This window comes from Dendrobates tinctorius, unplaced genomic scaffold, assembly GCF_039654945.1.
Source record: "Dendrobates tinctorius isolate UK_male_01 unplaced genomic scaffold, ASM3965494v1 ptg000082l, whole genome shotgun sequence".
NCBI classification, from domain to species: Eukaryota; Metazoa; Chordata; class Amphibia; order Anura; family Dendrobatidae; genus Dendrobates; species Dendrobates tinctorius.
In genome coordinates this window covers 17,989,386-18,009,423 of record NW_027361750.1, presented here as the reverse complement: position 1 = coordinate 18,009,423, position 20,038 = coordinate 17,989,386, and the positions used below count along the sequence as shown (strand labels likewise).

Sequence of the window (20,038 nt, the reverse complement as noted above, 5' to 3'; positions counted from 1 at the left end):
ACATTCCCTAAACAGGCTCCGCACCTGTCGCCGCATGCTTACCTTAACGCCCTTGCTCACCCTGACCCTAAACCCTCACTAGGGAATGGGTCAGTGCGGAGACTAATCCCACCACTGCACTAATAACACACATGAGGAAAGAGACAATACAGGGGAAACACCACTTAGCTTTGCTCTGTTGCGTGCGCTCCTAGCAACAGAGCCCACCACCTGCGTGCGTCTTCTCCTCCACCCGGATCCATCACCATAACAGGATCCTTCACCTTAGTGCAGCCTTGGAGCAGAGCAGAGTCCAACACCAGTTGCAGCTGCTTAGTACCAGAGTCCCAAGGAAGTGTTTAGCTTCTGCCACGAAGTCAAGCATGCTTGAGTCCAGCTCAGCGGCCAAGTCCCACATGGTGAGTGCCACTCTCCATAGTCGCCACTCCACCAGCCCATGCAGACACTTCCCGCTGACACCATCACTGTGACTCCACCACGCTAAGCCAGCCCTTCGTCCAGACACCATAGCTGACACTCTTCCCCCCTGGCTAAGCTGCGCAGGACTCCTCACCAGCTCCATCCTTCCTCCAGGCTCTCCAACTCAAAGTGAACAATCTCACAATATCACAGGCAGTGAGTGAACACCCTGAGCACACCTTTATAGGATGTCACACCTGATCCATAATTAAGTGAACATTAACCTAAACCTAAGGTGCGATACCATTCCCCACCACCGGGCAACTTAGAATGAACGACACCACGTGATGATTCTAATGGCCACCGGGGGCAATCAGGACACACTTAGGAACCAAAGGAAAAAAAGTTCACTTAATGCATTTAATACCGCCAGATCCAACACTGGATCATGACACATTCCCTGCTGGGGTGAGCTGAATTCCTTTTTGCTCTGTCTTCAGAAAATACCTGAGTACTGATATAGTCTTTTTGAAGCCTAGCGTCTTCAGGGCTTTTTTCCCTATCAGCTGTTGGCTCTTGTTTTGATAGGGTTTTGGTGGATTACAGACAGCAGCTTTTCTATCCTGTCCTACCTAGTTAGCTTGGGCCCCATCATTTGCTCAGCCTATCTTTCTATCTGTGTGTGTTTTTTCATCTTGCTTCACCGTCATTATATGTTGGGGGCTGCCTATTGCTTTGGGGTCTGCTCTGGGGTAGTTTAGATTTCCCTTTCTGTCTTTAGGCTATGTAGTTCTCCGGCTGTGATCGAGGGGTCTAGGGCACCGTAGGAACCCCCCACGGCTACTGCTAGTTGTTGTTGATAGGTTCAGGGGTCTGCAATCCGATAGCTGCCAACTTCTCTGGTTTTCAGGACTTAGCTAGTGTTTCTGTTTTTGCCTCCTACGGTGACTCATTCATAACAAACCGGCCTAGTAGTGGAAGCTGCCGCGACCACATCCATCATTCGTCAGCCAAATTGAGTAATTATCCTGACAATTGGAGGCAGCGGAGCCGCGTCCCCTGATAAACGGGTCACAGCGGTGAGATCTGCGTCATCTCACCCGTGTTATCCGTGACAAAAAGGATAAAAACTTTGATGGGAATGCTTCACTAATGCCGGACAGGAATTACGGCTGCTTCAATGCAACTTTTCATTTCCGTTTTGCTAATAACTAACTGGGAGAATGTCACAGTTCTTCCATTGTTCGTATGAATATGACCTTTCAAGTTCTAGCATGAAACAATATATGTATCGATAAACAATACAAGAATGCTCTTTTAATTCTAACCTTTTTCCATTATACAAGGGATCCATCAGAGAAGAGGTTTGGGTAATGGGATTGATCAAGATTTTACTATTTTATTATACTAACACAAATACAGTCATAGGCCCTTTTTTAGACCACTAGGATTACATTAGTCTGTAGTGTAATTAAAATTGAGATTTTTCTTTTCACTAAGTATATTTGTATATACTAGTCTGTAGATGGGACTCCTTTGGTAACTATCTATTTGTACATGCCAGGGCATAGATGGGGCCCCATTAGTGACTACTAATGGAGCCCCATCTACAGATTAATATATACAATGTTCAGCATAAATGAGGGTGCAAGTGATTCAGTTGCCAAGTTTGTCTCCTGATATGAATCCAATCGAACACCTATGGGGAATTCTGACAAGTTGTTGTTACTCTCCATCCAGCATCCAGACTCTAAAAGAAAATGATATTAGCCTTACTTTATTTGTATGGGCTAAAAAGCGTTTGCGATTCAGTCTTGTCAAAATTTTAGAAACTGTTCTTGTGTTCAGTGAGATACTGATTAAATTCTTACTTTTCAATGGGGGTGTACTCATTTATGCTGAGCACTTTATATTCCAGAGAGTAATAGTTGTCCAAAAAAAAACACTTTTATAAAACTCAGACAGCTGCCCTTAGTCAGTAGACTAGATAATGGAGGAATGTAGAATCTATGCAGCTGCAAAATCAGTAGTAGCTTTTATTATTAAGTTAAAAATGCAGCTACCCATACATATATAGTTAGGTCCAGAAATATTTGGACAATGACACAAGTTTTGGCATTTTAGCTGTTTGCATATTCAAAACACAATTTTATAATCAATATGGGCTTAAAGTACAGACTCTCCGCTTTAACTTGAGGGTATTCACATCCTAATTGTAGCTGCCTCTTTTTAAAGTGACCAAAATTGGACAGTTATCTCAAATGCTCTTTAATGAACTGCATGGGTTATTCCCTCATTAATCCATCATGAATTAAGCAGATAAAATGTCCAGAGCTGATTCCAGGTGTGGCATTTGTATTTAGAAGTTGTTGCTGCGAACCCACAACATGTGGTCAAATGAACTATCAATATAGGAGAAACAAACCATCTTTGGGCTGAAAAAAAAGAAATACATCAGAGAGTTACCAGAAATGTTTGTACAGACGAAATCAACAGTTTGGTACATTCTAAAAAACAAAACACAACACACTGGTGTGCTTAGGCCGGCTTCACATTTGCGGATGGCCGAACTGCAGAAAGCTGCGGACTTCCTCCACTGCCACACCTCCTCCGGTCAACTCTGCCTACGTCTGCATGCAGCCTGCGTACCTATCTTTAATATTGGGTATGCAGGTCGTGTGGATGTATGCGGATGCCTCTGCATGCGTCATTTTGACTATACGGCGACCCGCATCGAACACATGTTGCAATTTGATGCGGTTGCCACATCGTCAAAACGACGCATGCAGAGGCATCCACATACATCCACATGGCCTGCGTACCCAATGTTAAAGATAGCTACGCAGGCCACATGCAGACGTAGGCAGAGCGGCAGTGGGCAGAGCTTCACGGAGGAAGTCCGCAGCCCTCCGCAGCTTGGCCATCCGCAAATGTGAACCTAGCCGTAGGAACTCAAAAAGGCGTGGACATCCATGGAAAACACTATGGACGCCCTTTAGCCGCCTATGACCCGGCGGTGTTCGTCTTTTTAGGTGTGCATAAAAGCACGGTTCACCATAGTTTGGTGCACTTCTGAAAATAAAAGACACAGCTGAAAAGAGGTCAGAGTAACATTGCTGCCTCATTATAGTAAATGGATTCCTCGAGGGTTTCATCTGAATCATGTCATTGGGAGACTTAGATGGAAACCCCGATGTAAATGCTCAGTGTAGAGAGCGGGATAAATGTTCCCAATAAAAAGCTTCAACTCACTCCACACAAAAAAGCAAGTCCTCACTCAGGTCCGTCATCTAACGCACATATCCATGTTACTGGGAGCACAAAGGCTCTGGAAAAGTGCTGTGGCTCCTTACCCCCCTCCTCCCCACACACACACCCACCCTGAAAGAAATTATGCAAATTCTGCACTGCCAAAGCCAAATGCCCCCACCCCTTCTTAGCTCTGAGTGCCTAAACTACATTTAGCCCATGTTTGGCAATTCTGTCGCAATTAGCTCCCGTCTAATTTACAAGTGCATGTTTCAAGAAGCACGAGCTGGGTATTACAACGTACTGGGCACTACCACATACCAACACTGTAATAGCAGATTTGCAATCTTCACTCAGCAACATCCACTGCTGCTTGTTTCTGGAAAACACCCATGGAGTCAAATCATCAGTACACCTGTAAATAAATTCCCAAAGGGGTATAATTTCCAGTCACTTAAGTGAGGTTTTCTGCTATTCTAAAACTTAGGGCTCTGTTCATGGAGTCTGTAAACTATTCTATGGAAATCTGCTCTCCAGGAGGCAAACAGCGCAATGTAAAATTTGGGGCTAAACAAAATTTTTGTGATAAAAATTGAATTATTTTTTGTTCCCTGCACAATGGTATAAAATTCTGTGATACAACTGTGTTGTCAATATGATCACTGCACCACTAGATGAATTCATCGAGAGATGTAGTTAGTTAAATGGGGTCATTTATGAGGCGTTCTGCTATTCTGGCACCTCAGGGGCTCTCCCAGTGGCTCATGGCACCCTCAAACCATAACAGTAAAATCTGTGCTACAATATGGCGCTCCTTCCCTTCTGAGTTTTGCACTGTGCCTGAAAAGTATTTCCTGATTACATGTAGGGTATTTTCATACTCAGGAGACATTGCACAACAAATTGTGAGGTCCATTTTCTCCTATTATCCCTTAAAAAAACAAAAAACTTGGGACTTAAACAACATTTTAGTGATAAAAAATGTAATTATTCTTTCTTCGCCGTTCAATGGTATAAATTTCTGTGAAGCACATGTGGTGTGAACATGCTCACTGCACCCCAAGATAAATTCATTGAGAGGTGTAGTTTGTAAAATGTGGTCACTTATGGGGTGTTTCTGCTGTTCTGGAACCTCAGAGGCTCTGCAAACATGACATGTCAAAACAGTCCAGTAAAATCTGAATTCCAATATGGCTTTGCACTATGCTTCAAAAGTTGTTTTCAACCACATATGGTTCATCGGTGTACTCAGGAGAAATTGCAGAACAATTTCTGGGGTCCATTTTTTTCTGCTATCCTTGTGAAAATAAAAAATGGGGCTAAAAGAACATTTTTTTGTGGGGAAAAATTAGATTTTTTTTATTTCACAGCTCTACATTATAAGCTTCTGTGAGAAAACAATTCAACAAACGCACCAATATCATAATTAATATATGAATTCATAGGACCAATGCCAGATAAATTTGATGCTGGGATAATGGACCAAAATGAGGACTAATTGCAAATATATCTGAACACAAAACACACACAAAAAGGAGGGATCACAAGTCCAAAGATATTATGAAATATCCATGAAAAAGTTCTTTATTATAAAAAGCATACAGATGAAAAAAGAGGAAATCACCACAATGTGAAATTGGCTAAAAAACCAAGGCGCTGACACATGCTGCAGACATCCCAAATATAGTGTGAATTACAGCCAGATAATATTGCGTTTAAATAAACACCCCCATGCCATTAATTAAATGGGTCATAATATCGGGTAAAATGACACAGATAGAACCCATAGATAATATATCAGTACTAACATATGGAGGCACTCAATTTCTCTCCGTACATGGGTAATTACTGAAGTAAACATACCTAATTAACAAAGCGGCAGCAGGGGGGAGGAAATGAGAGCAGTCAGTGTACCAGCGTCACCCTGACGCGCGTTTCGGAGCGCTATGCTCCTTCCTCAGGGGGCGTGGCCAAAAGGCGCATTGTGTGAGTTTATATAGCGCGCCAACCGGAAGTCCCACAGACGCGTCTATAGTCAGTCAAACCGAGACCACACCACTGCTCCAATGAGCGCCGGAAACACGCGGGCCCCACGTGATCCGGCATCATAAAGAGACAGAAAGCACGGTCAGGGTGACTGACAACGCGCGTGCGCAGAACAAGGATGCATGATCGGCCATATTAAAAAAGGGCAGAAGTGAGGGAAACAATTACGGGGAGAATTAGGAAAAATAACATATTTATATAAATACAAAACATAGGCATATATTTGGTACAGAACAACATGGCCAAGGAGTTTTTTATATATGTATATATATAGGCATAGAATTTGCGTTAAAAGATAGCGGTGGATAAAAACATCAGTTTAATCCTCTTAGTGGTGGATTACCCATATGATATAAATACCACAAATATTCAAAGGGACAAATAGCAGCAATCCACCACACTACATCAACAAGGTAGATTGTATCAACAGATGATTATTCAAATATACAAAAAATATATATATTAATAGCAAAATCACAGCACATATCAAATGGCCAAGGATATCTACGCAATGTAAGTTACAATATTTATTAAGAAAAATATCCAACTAACCCAAACATCCATTGCTCTTAAGAGATCTACAAAATACCCATAAGTTGAACAAACCCTAAAAGCAGGGAAAATAAATATTTTTTCAATTTCACGATTTGATTGAAGCCAGTCTTCCAATTTTTCGTGCAGGATATTGGTCAACGCAAATGTCATAATGCAGAATGTTGGACCTCCACAGAACGAATGGTGACCACAAAAAAAGTCATAGGGAACAACACACCTAAAAACAAAAAAGGGGAGGGATTAAAAACAAAAATAAAAATAGCGCCAATATTCACAAAGAATAATATGACTCAAAAGACGACAGCCAGAATCACAAAAATGGGACAAAGCTATTATGTTCATTCAGCCCATGAGGGTGAAGTGTATTAAGAGTCCAGATCCAACAGGATTCTAGCTGGGCCAACCTCTGCGACGTCCTGCCCCCCCGCTGAGAAGCATCAATACAATCAATGCCTCTGACACGGAGAAGTGAGGCATCACAGGAGTGACACAGCCAGAAGTGCCTCGGTATAGTTTTCAAGGAGGATGCATCCTTGTGGTCAACGGCAGCCAAAATACCTAAGACATGTTCTCTCACGCGAACCTTAAAGGGACGCGTGGTCAGACCAACATAGATCAATCCACAGGGACACGTAGCAAAATATATGACATTACGAGTGCCACACGTAATCCTCTTCCTAATGTCATATGTCCTAGATCTATCAGCATTGTGGAAGGTGTTACATCTTTCTATGTTGGGACATGCAACACATCGACCACAAGGAATGCACCCTCCCCTACAGCCTGTATGCTTTTTATAATAAAGAACTTTTTCATGGATATTTCATAATATCTTTGGACTTGTGATCGCTCCTTTTTGTGTGTGTTTTGTGTTCAATTATAAGCTTCTGTGAAGCACCTAAGGGTTCAATATGCCCACCAGTCACCACACAGCTAAATACATTCCATGAAAGGTCTAGTTTCCAAAATGGGGTCAGCTGTGAGGGGTTTCCACTGTTTAGGCACATCGGGCGCTCTCCAAAAGCGACATGGTGTCTGCTCTTGATTCCAACCATTTTTGCGTTCAAAAAGTCAAACGGTGCTCTCTCATTTCCAAGCTCTGCCATACGCCTAAATAGTAGTTTTCCCCCACATATGGAGTATTGGCGTAATCAGGAGAAATTGCACAAGTTTTGGGGTAAATTTTCTCCTGTTACCTTTGTGAAAAGACAAATAGGGGCCAAAGTACAATTTTTGTGAAAAAAGTAAAATGCTATTTTTATCCTTCTACTTTACATTAATAACTGTGAAATACCTGAAGGATTAATAAAATTCTTGGATGTGGTTTTGAGCAGTTTGAGGGGTGCAGTTTTTAGAATGGTGTCACTTTTAGGTATTTGCTGTCAAATAAGCCCCCAAAAGTCACTTCAAGTGTGATGTGGTCGCTAAAACTGTGATTTTGTAAATTTTGTTTAAAAAATGAGACAATGAGCATGACTAACTCATTTAACCCTTTCCCGACATGCACTGTATATATCCTGTGCCGCGGAATCTGCATTCCTACAAGTGACACCATGATCGTGCAGGATTACGCTAAGCGTCGCTGCAAACAAATGCAGGTGTCAGCTGTATGAGAGCTGATACCCTGCAGCAATGCCCATGATTGGTGCTGGCACAGATTGCGGGTGTTTATCCCCGGTAGCACTGCTGTCAATAGTGACAATGACATTGTGAGGCATTGCAGAGGGAGGGTTTCCACTGTTCCGGTACACCAGGGGGTCTCCAAAGGTGACATGATGTCCACTAATTATTCCAGCAAATTTTACATTCAAAAAGTCAAATGGCGCTCCTTCCCTTCCGAGCTCTGCCGTGCACCAAAACAGTAGTTTTCCCAAACATATGGGGTATTGGGGTATTGGGGTACTCAGGAGAAATTGCACAGGAAATTTTATGGTCCATTTTTTCCTGATACCCGTCTAAAAATAACAAAAATTGGGGTCTAAAGAAAAATTTTTGTGAAAAAAGTTAAATGTTTATTTTTTCCTTCCGCATTCCATTAATTTCTGTGAAGCACCTGAAGGGTTAATACATTTCTTGAATGTGATTTTTGAACACCTTGAGGGGTGCAGTTTTTAGAATGGTGTAAATTTTAGTTATTTTCTGTCATATTGACCCCTCAAAGTGACTTCAAATATGAAGTGGTCCCTAAAAAAATGGTTTTGTAAATTTTGTTGGAAAAATAAGAAATAGCTGGTCAACTTTTAACCCTTATAACTTCCTAACAAAAAAATTATGTTTCAAAAATTGTACTGATGTAAAATAGACATGTGGGAAATGTTATTTATTAACTATTTTGCGTGACATAACTCTCTGATTTGGGAGACGTTTATTAGCATTCTGAATAGGACCTGTGCACAATATATACCGTATGGGAATAAACATGCGAGAAATAGGAGGAAACCACTATGGCTAAATAGAGCTGTAAGGGGCGCAATAAGAGATAAAAATAAAGCATTTAGAGAATTAAAGCAAGTAGGTAGTGATGAGGCATTAACTAAATACAGAAGATTAAATAAATTCTGTAAAAAGCAAATCAAAACAGCAAAGATTGAGACAGAGAGACTCATTGCCAGAGAAAGTAAAAATAATCCCAAAATATTCTTTAACTACATAAATAGTAAGAAGCTAAAAAATGATAATGTTGGCCCCCTTAAAAATAGTCTGGGTGAAATGGTGGGTGAGGATGAGGAAAAAGCCAATATGCTAAATGACTTTTTTTTCGACAGTGTTTACACAAGAAAATCCCATGACGGATAACATGATCAGGGATAAAAATTGTCCATTAAATGTCACCTGCTTAACCCAGCAGGAAGTACGGCGGCGTCTACAAATCACTAAAATTGACAAATCCCCAGGCCCGGATGGGATACACCCCCGAGTACTGCAGGAATTAAGCACAGTCATAGATAGACCATTATTTTTAATCTTTAAAGATTCCATAATAACAGGGTCTGTACCACAGGACTGGCGTATAGCAAATGTGGTGCCAATATTCAAAAAGGGGACAAAAACTGAACTTGGAAATTATAGGCCTGTAAGTTTAACCTCAACTGTGGGTAAAATCCTGGAGGGTTTTCTAAGAAATACTATACTGGCGTATCTGAAGAAGAATAAACTTATGACCCAATATCAACATGGGTTTATAAGGGACCGTTCCTGTCAGACTAATCTGATAAGCTTTTATGAAGAGGTAAGTTCAGGACTGGACCAAGGGAATGCAGTGGACGTGGTGTACATGGACTTTTCAAAAGCTTTTGATACGGTGCCACACAAAAGGTTGATACATAAAATGAGAACAATGGGGATAGGGGAAAATATGTGTAGGTGGGTTAAGAGCTGGCTCAGGGATAGGAAACAAAGGGTGGTTATTAATGGAGCACACTCGGACTGGGTCACGGTTAGCAGTGGGGTACCACAGGGGTCAGTTTTGGGCCCGCTTCTTTTTAACATATTTATTAATGACCTTGTAGGGGGCATAGAGAGTAGAATTTCAATATTTGCAGATGACACTAAACTCTGCAGGGTAATCAATACAGAGGAGGACAATTTTATATTACAGGAGGATTTATGTAAACTAGAAGCTTGGGCTGATAAATGGCAAATGAGCTTTAATGGGGATAAATGTAAGGTCATGCACTTGGGTAGAACGAACAAGATGTATAATTATGTGCTTAATTGTAAAACACTGGGCAAAACTGTCACTGAAAAAGACCTGGGTGTATGGGTGGACGACAAACTCACATTTAGTGGCCAGTGTCAGGCAGCTGCTGCAAAAGCAAATAAAATAATGGGATGCATTAAAAGAGGCATAGATGCTCAGGAGGAGAACATAATTTTACCTCTATATAAGTCACTAGTGCGACCACACTTAGAATACTGTGTACAGTTCTGGTCTCCGGTGTATAAGAAAGACATAACTGAACTGGAGCGGGTGCAGAGAAGAGCAACCAAGGTTATTAGGGAACTGGGGGGTCTGCAATACCAAGACAGATTATTACACTTGGGGTTATTTAGTTTGGAGAATCGAAGGCTTAGGGGTGATCTTATTACAATGTATAAATATATGCGGGGACAATACCAAGACCTTTCTAATGATCTTTTTACTCTTAGACCTGTGACGGGGACAAGGGGGCATCCTCTACGTCTGGAGGAAAGAAGGTTTAAGCATACTCACAGACGCGGATTCTTTACTGTAAGAGCAGTGAGACTATGGAACTCTCTGCCATATGATGTTGTAATGAGTGATTCCCTACTAATATTTAAGAAGGGACTGGATGCCTTTCTTGAAAAGTATAATATTACAGGGTATATACACTAGTTTCCTTTGTGTTGCGTTGATCCAGGGAGCTAGTCTGATTGCCGTATGTGGAGTCGGGAAGGAATTTTTCCCCAATGTGAAGCCTACTGTTTGCCACATGAGTTTTTTTGCCTTCCTCTGGATCAACATGTTAAGGCAAGTTAGGATAGGATATGGGTTGAACTAGATGGACTTAAAGTCTCCCTTCAACCTTAATTACTATGTTACTATGATTTAAGGGCATAAAACGTAAATTTTCCAAATTTTCGTACAAATTCCCGATATTTTCACAAGTAAATGGAAGTCCTATCACAAAAATGTTAACACTATCACGAAGTACAATATGTCATGAGAAAATATTTTTAGAATCTGTGTGAATCATTCCAGAGTTACTACCACATAAAGTGACAGTGGACAGAACAGTAAAATTCGGCCCAGTCATGAAGATGAAAATAGGCTGGTGTGAAGGGGTTAAAAATGTAAATTTTATTTATGGTAAAGTTAATTTGTCCAATTACTTTTGAGACACTGAAATGAGAAAGCTTTGTAGAAAAATGGTTGCAATTCGTAAACATTTCACAGGATATTTTTGTTCAACCTCTTTAAAATCCACAATTCAGTTGCATATCAGTTGTTTCATTTTAATTAAATACTAGTGGCTTATAGAGCTGATGTCACGTAGTGTCACGGCCGTGGTTTGTGGAACCACTGTGCCACGGATCGTGGAGAGCCTGGAGGGGCGTGACTAAGCGAGCACCTGACTTTTCACTAGAGCCTCTGATGGTGAGGTTAGACATGGCTCCCAATGAACACCAGGTGCCACTCCAGGACAGACCAATGGACACGCGGCAGCTGGACCCAGAGGACAGACTGGAGGGAGCAGCTGGCAGAGATTGTACTAGAATGCAGCAGACAGTATGCATCAGAGTGCAGCAGAGTTTGCATCAGAGTGCAGCAGACAGAGTTTGTATCAGAGTGCAGCAGGCAGGATCTACACCAAAGTGCAGCAGGCAGGATTTGCCCCAGAGTGCGGCAGGCAGGATTTGCACCAGAGTGCAGCAAGGACTGGTATGCAACCTTACACAACTTAGACTGCAAAACAGGAAAGTTGCTCAGGCACCTCCCCAGTGGAGAGGAAGCAATATATACATAATGCCTCTCAACCATTGGCTGGGGAGGAAATAGCAAGTGCACATGCTGGCCCTTTAAGAGGGCGGGGTCGGGAACGTGCGTGCATGCCCTAAGGACACAGCTAGAAGCCCGGCTGGAAGTGCTGCTGGGCGCATGCAAAGCATGAGGAAGAGAGGAACAGACCACAGGGCGGGTGAGAGAAATGACACGCCGAGACCTTGCCTGTCAGAGCAGGGATCCGGCATGGTGCTAAAACATAGTGACAAGGGACTGCGGGCACCTACCCGATTCCTTGAACTAGGGGCGCCCTAGGCTATCCCTGTCCCCTGGATTACCCCGGATGGTGGAGATGCCAGGGTCTTGTGCCATGTCATGTTCCTATCTTACCATTATCTGTTTCCTCCCCCACCCAGGGAGGTTTGAGACTGAAGTTTATACGCAAACACTAACCAGACAGACAGTGGTAAACAAATAGTGATAAAAGAAAAAGACAATCATACAAATACACTCACAAAATAACAGAGTGGGAAACAGGGGAGGAATAGGAAGGAAGAAACCAAATGGGAGAAGATAAGGATAAACATGCAAACCACTCCACAAAGAAATCTCCTGAAAAACTCTAACTGCCTACTCCAAACACTGAACTCTCTCCTTTAGCTCTAACTAGGTAGTGGTAACTATCAGGCAAGGCCAGAAGCAAGGAGGACAACCCAAGAGCCCAACTAAGCAGTTTAACCCTTGTAGCACCTGAGCAAAGACAGTCAGAACTGCTAATAGAACAGTGAAGCCGTTCTAACTACCGCAGGTGTATGTGTCACCAGACACTTCGATTGTCTGATCCCACTCTGTCGCGGTATCCCCATGACACCTAAAATCACGAAGATTCGGTCACTGTCCAAATATTTTTGGACCTAACTCTGTACATTATTTTTCATCTCTCATTGAATGTTTGGGAGGCTCCAGCAAAAAGGGAAAACCTTCTAAACTTTTAAAAGTGCAGACAAGTCTCATGGGTGCCCTGCATCCTAAATAAGTATTCTCCTTTTTTCTCCACTCTTCTGTATTTCCAGAGTTACCTCCACTCACAGAGTCTGTTCAGGGGTATATATTGATTTTGAGGTCAGATCTTGAGGCTGTGTGCACACGTAGCGATTTTTAAGCGTTTTTGCCGCGATTTTCGGTGCAAAAACGCTTAAAAATCATGTACAGAACGCCCCCCATGCATTCCTATGGTATTCCGCACATGCTGTGCTAATGCTGCGCTTTTTTCCGTGGCGGAATCGCATCGCGGAAAAAATCGCAGCATGCTCATTCTTTTGTGCGGAATCGCAAAGAATTGCCGCGATTCCGCACCCATAGGAATGCATGAGAATCGCTGACTTCCCGCATGTGGCTATGCCCACCATGCGGGAAGTTAAGCGTCTCATGTGCGGTTGGTACCCACGGTGTGGAGGAGAGGAGACTGTCCTCCAGGCCCTGGGTACCATACCCCTGTAAAAAAAAGAATAAAAAATAAAAAAATCGGGGTATATTTACCTTCCGATGTCCCGCGCTGCATTCCCGGCCTAGCGTTCCCAGTAATGCCTTGCCGCAAGGCCCTGTAATGATGTGGTCTCGCGAGATCACTATAGCAACGCGAGACTACGTCATCACAGGTCTCGCAAGGCATCGCTGGGAACGCTGAGGCCCGGGAATGCAGCGCGGGACGCCGGAAGGTAAATATACCCCGATTTTTTATTTTTTTTTTAGCATTTTAACATTCTATCTTTTACTATTGAAGCCGCATAGGCAGCCTCAATAGTAAAAACCTGGTCACACTTGTCAAACACTATGTTTGACAAGTGTGACCAACCTGTCAATCACTTTCCAAGCGATGCTTCAAATCGCTTGGAAAGTGCTTGAATAACGCACGCGAAAATCGCAGCAAAATCGCGATCATAATCGCGGTGAAATCGCGAGGAAAAAACCACGCGATTTCTGGGAAGGAGTCCGGTTTTTAGTGAGCGTTTTAAAACGCTACGTGTGCACATAGCCAGTCTTTTTTTTTTTTCATTTTATTCTGAGGTTTGTAGTCTGTTTTGTTAAAGGGGTCTAGTTTGGAGGTCTAAATTTATTTAGGCAAGGTGGTCTGGTTTAGGGGTCTGTATCAATTTTTGAGCATGATGATGGGGGTCATATGATCTACTTGTGATTGACATGCTTTAGGTTGGAGCATAAATGGACGAAACATATGGTTTATACGACACCTTGGACTCTTCCTGATGATGTTGGCAAGTATGCTTTAATATATTCATAAAGTTTGAAAGTGACAATCCTTTGTACAATGAGGCTTCCCATCTGCAGGACTGAAATGTAGGAGATTGTAGCTCTGCACATGGGGAGGGAAGAGAAAGGAGGAAGCAGATTCAGTATCATGATCTAAACACAGACAGGAAACACTCTAAAACCACAAACAGAAATAAACAAGCATTAGATACAGGCACACAAGGCAGATAGCACAATACACACAGGAAGATAAGGTTCTCAGCCGCGGATCCAAGAAAATATATCTCTATATTCAGCACATTTAGAAGAGTTAAAATTATATCCCGCTCATGGAATTAGTGGGCTTTTTTTTTAGCTAATTTGTATAATTGATGTCCCTGTTTAGAAGGCTCAGTGCAAGAAGAGCTCTCACGAAAGAAACTAAGTGATATCAACTATATCTCTGAGGTTTTTCTTTAGAGAAAAACTGGAGCAGGGCAATTAATGATCTGACACATATATGATGATGTATTAATTTGACCATGAAAGTTTAGATAATTTCATTCATCTTTATGAGTCAATTAACCAACAGGTCAGGAGTGGATCTGACATTGTCTATCTTGAAAATTTGTACCAATGCCTTAAAAAAAAAAAGAGGACATAAAGGGCAAGATTTATCCTCTGATATCCGGCCTTTAATGGACTTGGGCAGACAGTTCTTTGCCTACCAGGCAGTATATATTGGCAGGCAATAAATTATAGTCGTTCATAATAACTTTTTAAGGGATCTTTATCAAAGGGCATTATGGGACATTGGTATACATGTAAATTATTATTATTATTATGCATTTATATAGCGCCATTTATTCCATGGCGCTTTACATGTGAAAAGGGGAAATATAGACAAGTATAGTAAACATGTGTAAGACAAGGGACACACAAGTACAGAAGGAGAGAGGACTCTGCCCGCGAGGGCTCACAGTCTACAGGGATGGGTGAGGATACAGCAGGTCGTGCTGTGGTTCAGTAGACTGAGGATCACTGCAGGCTGTAGGCTTGTCGGAACAAGTGGGTCTTCAGGTTCTTCTTGAAGGTTTCCGTTGATGGTGAGAGTCTGATGTGTTGCGGCAGGGAGTTCCAGAGTATGGGGGAAGCACGGGAGAAGTCTTGTATGCGGTTGTGGGAAGAAGAGATAAGGGAGGAGTAGAGAAGGAGATCTTGAGATGATCGAAGGTTGCGTGCGGGTAGGTACCTAGAGACCATGTCACAAATGTATGGAGGAGACAGGTTGTGGATGGCTTTGTATGTCATGGTTAGGGTTTTGAATTGGAATTAAATACAAGGAAATCACAGAGTTGTACTAAGCACTGTTGTATAAAAGTATGAAAAAAATAATATAATTATTTATCATATTCCACTCCAGTTTAGAGACATAATCATGAGTGTCCCCATTGGGACTCATAATCTAGATTCCTTATCAGTATGTCTTTGGAGTGTGGGAGGAAACCGGAGCATCTAGAGGAAACCCACACAAACACGGGGAGAACATACAAACTCCTACTGATCTTATCCTTGGTGGGATTTGAACTCAGGACCCCAGGGCTGCAAAGTCACTGTGCTGATCTACATACAAAATGAATGGCTGGCCACAAATATTAGATAAAAGTTTATGCAGGATCATCTGGTAATCTTATGTACTTGTAAACTTCACAACTGTCTACTGATGGAAGACTTCAGGGAGAAGAAGAATTGGGTTGTTAAGACCCCCATAAACAATAAAGCAGTATAGTGACTCAGTAGTCTTGCAACACTGGGGTCTTGGGTTCAAAAAACACCTAGGACAATATCTACAATGAGGTTGTATGTTTTCACAGTTTTTGTGCTGGGTTCCTCTAGGCACTAGGGAATTTAGTTTGTGAGCCCCCATGAGGACAGTGCTGAATATGTATGTGAAGTGCTATGCATATTCTGAACTTTTATTATTTATTATTATAGCACTATTTATTCTATGGCACTTTACATGTGAGGAGGGGTATACATAATAAAAAACAAGTACTATACTCTTAAACAATACAAGTCACGACTGGTACAGGATGAGAGAGGACCCTGCCCGCGAGGGCTCACAATCTACAAGGGCTGGGTGAGGATACAGTAGGCGAGGGTAGAGCTGGTCGTTCAGTGGCTTGGTCAATAGGTGGTTACTGCAGGTTGTAGGCTTGTTGGAAGAGGTAGGTCTTCAGGTTCTTTTTGAAGGTTTCCATGGTAGGCGAGAGGCTGATATGTTGTGGTGGAGAGTTCCAGAGTAGGGGGGATGCACGGGAGAAATCATGTATACAATTGAGGGAAGAGTAGATAAGAGGGGAGTCAAGAAGGAGATCTTGTGAGGATCGGAGGCTGCGTGCAGGTAAGTACCGGGAGACGAGGTCACAGATGTATGGACAAAACCGTTTGTGAATGGCTTTGTATGCCATGGTTAGGGTTATGCAAGCAAGCATTTCAGTAGCCTGATCTTATTATTCCTCTGGAAGATAAACCACTGCCAGATGATTCTGCCTGAGACTCTCTCTTAGATAATACAGACCAGAGCATTGCTGTGTGTGGGGGAATCAGGAGAGAACTGTCACCTGGACGATGATTCAAGCAAAAAGGGCCTAATTGTATAGCCAGCCTTAGTTTACATTGTCTTGTTTAGACAGGATGACTGCACTTCAGATGTGCCCTGAATGATCAGTAATATAATAGTTCAGTGTACATAAGCTGCCATTGTTCTCAGCAGCGCAGATCATGTTTACGCAGGATGATGTGCTGCTGAAAACAGCAATCTTTTGGGCCAAATATCATTTGACCCAACATTCAAGCTTTTTGTTTGTTGGGTGATTTGTAGCTTTTTCCTGATAATCATGAAGTGTAAATACACATTAAGACTTAGGGCCCCGTCACACATAGCGACTCACCAGTGATCCTGACAACGATATGAATTTGTCAGGATCGGTGGTGTGTCGCTACATGATCGCTGGTGAGCTGCCAAACAGGCAGATCTCAGCAGCGATCAGCACCAGCGACGACGAGCGGGCGCGTCGCTGTGTACCTTAGTTACCAGCACGCTGATGCAGGGAGCTGGTAACCAAGGTAAACAGCGGGTTTCTAAGCGCCGCGAGGCACTTAGAAACCCACTGTTTACCTTGGTTACCAGCTCCCTACACCAGCGCGCTGGTAACTAAGGTACACAGAGGGTTTCTAAGCACTGTGCGGTGCTTAGGCCTCTTTCACACTTCAGTTTTTTACAATCAGTCACAATCCGCCAGGTTTTGAAAAAAACGGATCCACAATTTTCTTTTGAGGATCCGTTTTTTTTCCCCATTGACTTCCATTATTGGCGGATTGTGACGGATTGCCGTCCGTTGCATCCGTTTTTTTGTGGATCCGCCACAAGTTGCTGTCCGTCACCATCCTCAAAGATTTCAAAACGGAGCTTGCAACGTTTTTTTCTCTGGCGGATCCTCCAGACACTGATTTAACCCAAAATTCTTTCTGGGTGCCGGACAACAAAAACATCTCTCTCTCTCTCTCTCTCGGCTGCGATTCCTTTAAAATTCTTCATTTGTCGGATCCGTCAAAATAACGGACGGGTGGCATCCTTTGTCATCAGTACTACAACGGATCCGCCATCCGTCCTTTTGGCGGATTTTGACTGATGCAAAAACCTGAAGTGTGAAAGAGGCCTTAGAAACCCGCTGTTTACCTTGGTTACCAGCTCTTGCTCGTTGGTCGTTGCTCTCCCGCCTGCCACACGCAGCAATGCGTGTTGGCCAGCGGAAGACCAATGACCCAAAAAAAGTCCAGAGCTTTCAAGAACGATCAGCGATACCCGGCAGGGGGGCCGGTAGCTGATGTCACACACAGTGATCTCGCTGGTGAGATCGCTGTTGCGTCACAAAACTTGTGACTCAGCAGCGATCTCGCTAGCAAGATCGCTGTGTGTGACGGTGGCTTTAGACAATATTGATATGTATGCCCAACTGTATTCTGTCCTTGGAGAAAGTAGAAGAGTAGTCGCAAGGTCCTGTCAGCTAGCACAACAGCTTCTAGTCTCCCAAGTCTAAGAGTAGATATGACTATATTTTGCAATATAGTAATCAGGGCCGGATTAAGGTTGGTGGGGGCCCCTGGGCAGAAAATCTGGTGGGGGCCCCCATATCATTAACATTTTAGCCATAACAGTAGAGCGCGAACTGTAGCACTCAGATGTACAATCTAATCTTATCCTCTTGTTCTGCCACATTCAGATTTACAGTACTACAATAGAGATACAGTCCAGGATAACTCAAAGCAGTCCAATTATAGACAGAAAGAGTTAAGGGGGTTTTACACTAAGCGATATCGCTAGCAATATCGCTAAAACGTCACTGGTTTTGTGACGTTATAGCGATATTGCTAGCGATATCGTTATGTGTGATACTTACCAGCGACCAGCTCCCCCGCTGCTCATCGCTGATCGCGCGAGAATGTCCGGCTCCATTTCTCGTCGTCTGCTTCCTGCTGGGCTTCCTGCTGTGACGTCCAGCGACGCGTGGAGGCGGGCGGGAGGACGCAGGATCGCTGTGTGTGAATGGTAAGCATCGTGCGCTGCGTCGCTGCTGCATCGCTGTGAGATCTTTCTGTATGAAAGCTCACTAGCGATCATTTAGCGATGCACCAGCGATCCTGACCGGGTCGGATCGCTGGTTGGATCGCTGGTGCATCGCTAAATGTAAAAGGGCCTTTACTCACATTTTTTTTATTGAACCCAATGTTAAGACAGCCAAGGAATAATAAAAATGCAGAAAGGGAAAGTTTTCACCGGCAGCAATTGTTGCTAACTACTGTATAACAATATGATCTCTATTGTATTATCTCCGGAGTACAGCTCCCCCCCCCACGCAAGGGTATACAGCTCTTGCCCGCTACAAGGGTATACAGGCAGCTTTCCCCCCCATGGGAATACAACTCCCCCCCAACGGGTATACAGCTCTTGCCCCCTACAAGGGTATACAGGCAGCTGTCCCCCCCCCCCCCAGGTTATACAGTTCTCCAATGTTTCGTCTTTATACAGTTCCCTCCTCCAGGTATACAGGCCCAAATGTACAGCTCCCCTCTCGCACATGCAGCTCCCCCGATCAATATATAGCTAGCTGGAGCCTGGAGGCAAGGGGGTTAATCACCGTGGCGCTGCAGAGTTGATTGGCGGGTACACAGCAGGCGGCGGGCGCACGATGCTCGTGAACGCGGCGAGCAGGCAGAGGAGATCCACAGGACAGGAGGCGTGACAGAAAGAAAGAACAGAGAAAAAAGAAAACTAAGAAAGAAAGAACAGAGAGAGAGAAAGAAAGAATGGAAAGAAAGAACAGAGAAAGAAAAGAAAGAAGAGAGAGAGAGAGAAAAAAAAAGAAAGATTAGAGAGATAAAGAAACAGAGATAGAAAGATTCTATAAAGATACTATAGCAGCCCGGCTCCCACTGTAGTGCCCACCTGAGCCTCCCGATGCAGGAAATAGAACGATCCGCTCACATGGCCGACATCCCCAAGTTCAAGGCGATCCTGCTGTCCGCGCTGTTGGAGGAGGACATGGTGATGGATCTGAAGCATTCCCTAAAGTGCCTCCATGGTTCCGTCACAATCTCCTCCCGAAATTACCTAATTTCCGGTCAGCTTCTAGCACGTCACTTCCGGTGGAACGTCACATGCGAATTTTAAAGTGCTCCTCGGGGCTCCGCCGTGTACTCCTGTGTCCGCACGAAAAGTAAGCTCCCAGCCGGGGCAGTATCTCTCTCAAAATCGGGACTGTCTCGCTGGGAGGTATGAATGCTCCCCACCATACACCTTGTACACGTATGGCACCGCATACATCATACACACACGGTTCCGCTTTTTATGCCTCATACACACGGCTCCGTTCTGTACACCTTGCACACACACACTGCTCAACTCAGTACACACATGGCTCCACTCCGCAAACCTCGTACACATGCGGTTCCGCTCCACACACCTTGCACACACGCAGCTCCGCTCCATACACACACGTGGGGCTCAGCTCCGTA

General features: G+C 43.5%; 1 long non-coding RNA gene across 1 annotated transcript; it reads right to left on the bottom strand.

Annotated features, from left to right (window-relative positions):
• Positions 1-2,751: 2,751 nt before the first annotated feature.
• LOC141097036 (uncharacterized) lies at positions 2,752-14,086 on the bottom strand. Its single transcript, XR_012233835.1, has 3 exons — positions 13,963-14,086; positions 6,301-6,466; positions 2,752-2,834 (listed from the first exon to the last, which is right to left on the bottom strand). It is a non-coding gene; the product is annotated as an uncharacterized lncRNA (long non-coding RNA).
• Positions 14,087-20,038: the final 5,952 nt, after the last annotated feature.